We start from the raw sequence: 7,206 nt of genomic DNA, 5'->3' as shown, positions 1-7,206 counted from the left end.
TTTTAATTTTTTTTGGAGAAGTTTTTGCTATAGGGCGCGTGCGCTCACCAGAAAGACAGAGAGAGACAGAGAGACAGAAAGTGATGACCATGCTGCAGTCCCTTCTCCTCCATTCTCCTCTTGGGATCTTGGGCATGCACGCACACGCACCGGCATTGAGTTTAAGCCACCGGGTCCGGGACTCGAACCGTAGTCGACTATGTGGGAGTCCAGCGACATAGCCATTACGCCAACTGCTGGTCCCGAGATGCATACATCTTAAAAGTGTCCAGTTTGAAGAACTTTGAGAGATGTGCACACCCTTGCAATTCTCCAAACGTATGTATCACCCAGAAAAAGCCCCTCTGTGCACTGTCCCAGTAATCCTCATGCCCTCCTAGCCCTACCATTTTTCTGAGTTCTTTCACCAGAGATGATTTTTGCCCGTAGTCTTGTATCTCGCTAGTGAGGACAGAAGTCTGGCTGCTTTTTCTTATTTCCAAAATTCCTTCCAGAGGTCCTGGGATGAGTCATGCCCGCAAAAACTAACAGACCATTTTGGCCCATTTGATAAAAAGCCTCTTCCTACATCTTGTTCCTGGTATAATATCTTTGTGATGGATGAATCACACCCACAAACATTAACAGACCATTTGACTTACTGATAACAGGACTCTTCCTACACCCTGTCCTTGGGACAGTATCTTGTGACATATACAAGCCCTGCTTATTGCTGTTAAAGTATACTCTTTATTGATCCTTTTCTGAAACACAGAAAACCCACCTATAACCTACAAGCCCTTGCTTCCAGATGTCCCACCTTTTTGGGCCAGACCAATGGAAAAATTCTTTTCACTAAATTCCAAACCTCGTCTCTCACGCTCAAAACCAAATAAAAAGAACTCCTGTATCTGATCACCCAGAGAAAAACATGTTTGCCTTTCTCCAGGCCTCATCGCTCATATTCATGTTTAGAAACAAACTACATTAGTTATTATTTCTGCAGAGTTGTTTATTTCCATTGACAATCATTTTTCTTGTTTTTAAAGAGTCATTCATTTTGTTGCACGTATTAAAAGTTCCTTCCTTTGTGCTGCCAGATAGCATTATATTATATGGCTAGTTCTTCATTTGTCCATTCATTTAGCTGCTGATGGACATTTGGGTTATGTCTAATTTTTGGCTCTTATGAAAAAGCTTCTGTGAACATCCTTTTAAAATTTATTTATTTATTTCAATAAATAAATGTGTGCTTACCAGAAAGAGAGAGGGAAAGTGAGAAAGCATTCCCCAAAGAAGATGTCCATGCTGCAATCCCCTCTCCTCCATTCTTCTTTTGAGATTTTGGGCACACTACTCACGACTTTTAGTCTTTTTAGTTTTTGTTTTGTTTTGCTATCAGGTGTGTGTATTTGCCAAAGAGGGACAGAGTATGGGAAGTGGGGAGTGAGAAATTAACCCCCAGTGAGGATGACCACACACAGTCCCTTGTCCTCTATTCTCCTCTTGGGACTCTGGGCATGGATGCACATGTGCCTGGTATGATTTTCAAGCTGCCATGACTGGGACTCCAACTACGCAATCAGTCATGTGGGATCCTACTGCCTTAACCTCTATGCCACCTGAAGACCCAACAAGAGGGTATCTTTTATGACCTTGGCATAAGCAACGATTTCTTGAAGACGATGTAGAAAGCACTATTTCACAGAAGGGCTCACGAGTTTGACTTGCAATGGGCCAGCTCAGGTGACACTCTGGGTAGAAGCTGGGTAGAACTTACCCCAGGTTCCCTTTATGTGGGACTCCAGAGGTTTGGGTAGAGGCGTGTGACTAGCTACATGAACTTTGTCACATACCGCTTATTGCCCTAGGTGAAGACTTATTGTAATGTACAGTCTAACCAAGTAGCCCCCAGCAAAGGAAGACATGAGTCACTTTCTGGGCCCTTTGCCCCGTATTGAGGTTTTCACACAGTTGACCAGGGTCTGTTAGGGGTTAGAGAAGAGGGACCCACTAAGAAGCGGTGGCAGTGCCTGAGCTGGCTGTGAGAGTTGCGCTGCATTGGAAACTCGAGACAGGGCAGTGTGAGGTTGGAGAAAAACTTGGTCTTGTACAGCCTGGGTTCAAATTCCCAGACCTTTTCCTTCCTAGCTGTTTGTTCTTGGGCAAGTCACTGGACCTCTCTGAGTGCTGGTTTCCTCATCTGAGGTGAAATAGTTTGACATCAATTGACCGGTTGGTTCAAGGAATGTTCTAGGCATATGGGGAGGTCCTGACAGGCAGAAGCAGCCCTGACCTTAAGCAGTGGACACATTGCTTAAGCTGGAGAAACAAGCCAGGCATAAATGCATCACCTCAAACTCAACTTTTCACAAACTAGCTTCTCTTCCTAACTCTCATGACCAGACCCTCAATCTCTCTGGTCCAGACATTAGTAAAACCTCTCTGCCTCCTCTCTCTGTCATTCCTGTAACCAAAGAGCTACAAAGTTCTCCCAAGACTTCATCCAAAATGCCTTCTATCAAGAAGCTCTGCAGTAGCCAACACTGCTATTGTCTCTCTGACTCCTGTTCCTTCTCATGCTTCTGGGCAGACTCCCAGTTTTGTTTAAATTCACAATGAAAAATCCAGCGAAAGGCTTTCTTTTCATAGCCCTTTGCGGCTAGCCTCTCACTGGAACACAGTGAGCCGTGGCTGAAGGGTTCTGGGAAAGATTTGCTTTTACTGTACAGCTATCACCTCTTTCTGCTTCACTTTATTTCCATTTCCTTTCCTTTTTTTCAGAATATTTATTATATTTTATTAATTATTATTATTATTTTAAATTTATTATAAAGCATGTGTGCTCACCAGAGAGAGACAGAGATGGAAAGAAAGTGAGAAAGCAAGCTGCTGGGACTTGACCTTAGGTTGGTTATGTGGGTGTCCAGTGCCTCAACTACCATGCCACCTCCTGGCCTCTTCTCTTTTTTTTGAGAAGTTTTTGCTATAGGGTATGTGCGCTCACCAGAAAAACAGAGACAGAAAGCGAGAAATCATCCCCCCAGGGGGATGGCCATGCTTCAATCCCTTCTCCTCCATTCTCCTCTTGGAAACTTGGGCATGCACACACATGTGCTCGGCGTGAGTTTAAGCCACTGGGTCTGGGACTTGTACCCTGTTGACTACATGGGACTCCAGCGACGTAGCCATTATGCCATCTGCTGTCCCTTCACTTCCTATTTTCTACCTAGAGGGAGCCCTTGCGGCCTGGAAGAGCTACAAAAGCCATGTTGAGATAATGAGGTTCCTGGTCCAAAGGGGGCCTTAGTCTCACTCACCTTGACTATTGCATAACCCAAGAGAGGGGGCTCCAAACCTATCCTCTGCAAGTTGAAGCATCATGGTGGACATTTGAGCCCCATTTTCAGAAGATTCCAGTTATGGTTCATCCCTAAAGTGGCTCCTCAGGCAATCAGTGTGGATGATGAAAGAAATTTGTATTTACTGAGATGGAAAGACATTCATGATGTTTGGTTAAATGCCCATTTCACAGTAATGGAACTGAGGAGCAGAGATGGATTCTTTTGTTCAAGATGCCCAGCCTGTCTCCTCAGTGGAGGCCAAGTGGAAGCTAAGGATCTGATCCTCAGTGGAGGCCAAGTGGAAGCTAAGGATCTGATGATTTTCAAGCCACTGAGTCTGGGACTCAAACCATGATCAACTATGTGGAAGTCCAGTGATGTAACCATTACACCATCTGCTGATCCCTCAAAAGACTAATTTTTAAAGATAACTTTCAAAATATTTGTTATAATTTTGTTTATGACTCTATAACAATAGAGACGATATGGTTTTAAATAGTTTTGAGAAAATATTTACTTGTCAACTACTCAAACTATTGAAAAGCAAATACCCAGCACATAAATTCATACCTAAACCTTCCCAACTCAGTCCTGCCTACCAAGTATTCTGTGGTATACCATGTACTAGCAAAGATCAGTCTCTTTGTTCCTTTACAGTCGTCCTCAAGGTAATCCTCTGGTTGTGGCTGCTCTTTTGCAATCTCTACTGATTACAATGTGGGCTTGAAAAGTCCACGTTATTTTATGGTATGAATTCTTTCACATGACTTCTCTGTCCTCTCTGCCAGGCCTGTTTATGGTGCCAGGCCATCTTTCCAAGAACTTCTGTTGGCTTTCTTGAGATTTACCTTAGTTATAGCTTTAGAGATGACAATCCAGTCAAAGCCCTGTCCAATAACGAGTATTTCCAATTTATGATTCAATGTAACAGGTACTATTGAATTCATGCAAATAACCCTTCTGCCACAAAAGAAGAATACTCACAGATATTTTCCAATTCCAGAGGGGTCAGGAAGGAGACAAGTTTATGTTTCAATTTAAAAAAAAAAAATTAACAAATTGCTGAACCTATCAACAGCTGAAAAGAAGACAAAAATCCTTAAATCTGGAAAACAAAGCATAGAAGAAAATGAGTAATGTTCTAGTCAAAAGTCATAAAATTCTGTTTCACCAGTTAAGTCTCATGTAATTCCTCTCTCTTCTATTGAATGTACAGTGTGGTCCAATGTGGTCCAATATTTCCATTTAAATCCTGGAAGTTAACATTCGTTGTTATTACTGATATTTCTGGACTTAATCCCAAGCATTAAGTTGATCCATTTCTTGGTAGCTCTTTGTTCTCTTATTTCTGTCTGTGTGTCTAGTTTTCCTGGTAAAGCACTCCATTTCGAACTTCTTGAAGAGTCGGTCTGGTTTCAGTAAATTCTTTCAGGTTTTGTTTATCTGAGAATGTTTTTAACCTTTTCTTCCCATATGAAGTATTCGTGGTTGAAATTGCTTTTTGCTTAACACTTTGTATATTTTTTCCCATTCTTTCTTTGCTCGCATTGTTTCCGATGAGAGGTCTGCTGTTAGCCTGATGGGATAAACTTTGTAAGTAACTTGCCATTTTTCTCTTGCCAATTTTAGTATCTTGTCTTTGTGGATTTGGCCAATCTGGCGATGATGTGTCTTGGAGAAGATCTTCTTGGGTTGATTCTATTAGGGGTCCTTTGTATTTCTTGGGTCTGGATGTTTGAATGCTTCTCTAGGTTTAGAAAGTTTTCTTCCAAGATTTCATGGACTAGATTATTAATGCCCTTATGAGTTTCTTCACCTTCTGGGATACTGATTATCCAGATGTTGGGGTGTTTAATGGTATCTAGTATTTCTCATATATTATTCCCATTTTTGGGGTTATTTTCTCAGTCCTTTTGGTGATTTTTTTCTAGGTCAGAGGTTTAGTCTTCAACATCTGAGATTAGATCTTCTGCGTGGCCTAATCCACTTTTAATATATATATATATATATTTTTTTTTTGAAGAGGTTTTTACTATAGGGTGCGTGTGCTAGCCAGATAGACAGAGAGAGACAGAGAGATAGCAAGCGAGAAATCACCCTCCAGCGGGGATGGCCACGCTGCAATCCCTTCTCCTCCATTCTCCTCTCGGGATCTTGGGCAAGCACACACACGCACCCGGTGTGAGTTTTAAGCCACCGGGTCTGGGACATGAACTGCAGTCGACTACATGGGAGTCCAGCGACATAGCCATTATGCTAACTGCTGATCCCACAAGGGAGGTTTTGATTTCCTGTATTATAGCCTTCATCTCTAATAGCTCCATTTGATTCTTTTTTATGGTGTATATTTCTTCTTTCAGATTGTGGAAGAACTTCTTCACCTTCTAGAACTCATCTCTTTTTTCTTGCACCTTCTGAAGTTAATTGTCTCTCACCTCTAGCATATTATTTAGCTTAGTCACTGTGAATATTCTGAATTCTTTTTTTCTTTTTCTTTTTTTGTAGAGGTTTTTGCTATAGGGCATGTGCACTTTCTCCTCTCTGGATCTTGGGCATGCACACACACGTGCCTGGCGTGAGTTTAAGCCCACCAGGTCTGGGACTCGAACCACGGTCGACTACGTAGGAGTTCAGCGACATAGCCATTACGCCAACCGCTGGTCCCAATATTCTGAATTCTTTTTTTTTTTTTTTTTGAGAGGTTTTTCGCTATAGGGAGCGTGCGCTCGCCAGACAGACAGAGAGAGACATAGAGACAGAAAGCGATAAATCACCCCCCAGGGGGGATGGTCACGCCACAATCCCTTCTCTTCCATTCTCCTCTCGGGATCTTGGGCACGCACGCACACGCGCCCGGTGTGAGTTTTAAGCCACTGGGTCCGGGACGTGAACCACGGTCGACTACGTGGGAGTCCAGCGACATAGCCATTACGCTAACTGCTGGTTCCCAATATTCTGAATTCTTTATCAGACATTTCCATGAGTTCCATTGTACTGTCCATGGATGATGAAGGATTGTTCTTTCCCCTTGGGGGAGAGAGATTTTCTTGGTTTCTCATATTTCTTGTGCCTCTGTAGTGGTTTCTGGTCATCTGATGGATTACACATTTCTTCCTAATTTCTTGGAGTTAATTCTGAGCATTTAGAAGTGTGTGGGAGGAGGCAATCCACAATCTCTCTGCAGTTCCTTTTCCCCGATTCTCACCAAGCAACTGGCACATTTGACATTGGAACTGTATATTACAAAGGCCTCATAGTTTCTAGGGAATAGGTGCACCTCAGCTGAGCTGCAAGGTTTCAACTGAGAGTTCAGAGGCGTGTGGGAGGTGAGCCACACTCTGCAGCTCCATCCTTCTCTCTGCTGCTCACTCCACAGTCTCTCTTCTCTGAATCTTAGTCACTTGGTGGGGTGAATTCACTTTTGGCTAATTGCTTAGAGAAGGTTTCTGCAGCTGTAAGATCATGTGCTTCCCTTTGCTTTAAGGTACTTCTGTGACAATTTCTCTCCTCTACTGCGTTTTGCAATATGGTATCCCCAGAAAGAGATTTTGAGTTCAGATTTATAAAGAGGAGCTTCTCCCTTCAGGCAAGAGGTACAGTAAGGGTTGAGGATTTCTATGACCCTCTAAGTAATTAGATGTTTGGCTACTGTGCACCTAGGCCTGTCTAGACACTCAGTGTGTGGAGGCAGGACAGCAGAGTGAGAAAGTCAGGTAAAAAAGGAAAAGGAAAAGAAAAAAAAAAAAGGGAAAAAGAACCAGAGAAAAAAATGAAAAGACAAAAAAATAATTTGTTTTTAAAATGTAAGAACTGAAAAGCACATGGCATGCTTGCATGCCATGGTGAATACGGCAGGACCCACCTCAGATTTAAAATGGCTTCT

The sequence above is a fragment of the Tupaia chinensis genome, unplaced genomic scaffold, assembly GCF_000334495.1.
Source record: "Tupaia chinensis unplaced genomic scaffold, TupChi_1.0 Scaffold143749_1, whole genome shotgun sequence".
NCBI classification, from domain to species: Eukaryota; Metazoa; Chordata; class Mammalia; order Scandentia; family Tupaiidae; genus Tupaia; species Tupaia belangeri.
This window is presented reverse-complemented; position numbering follows the sequence as displayed.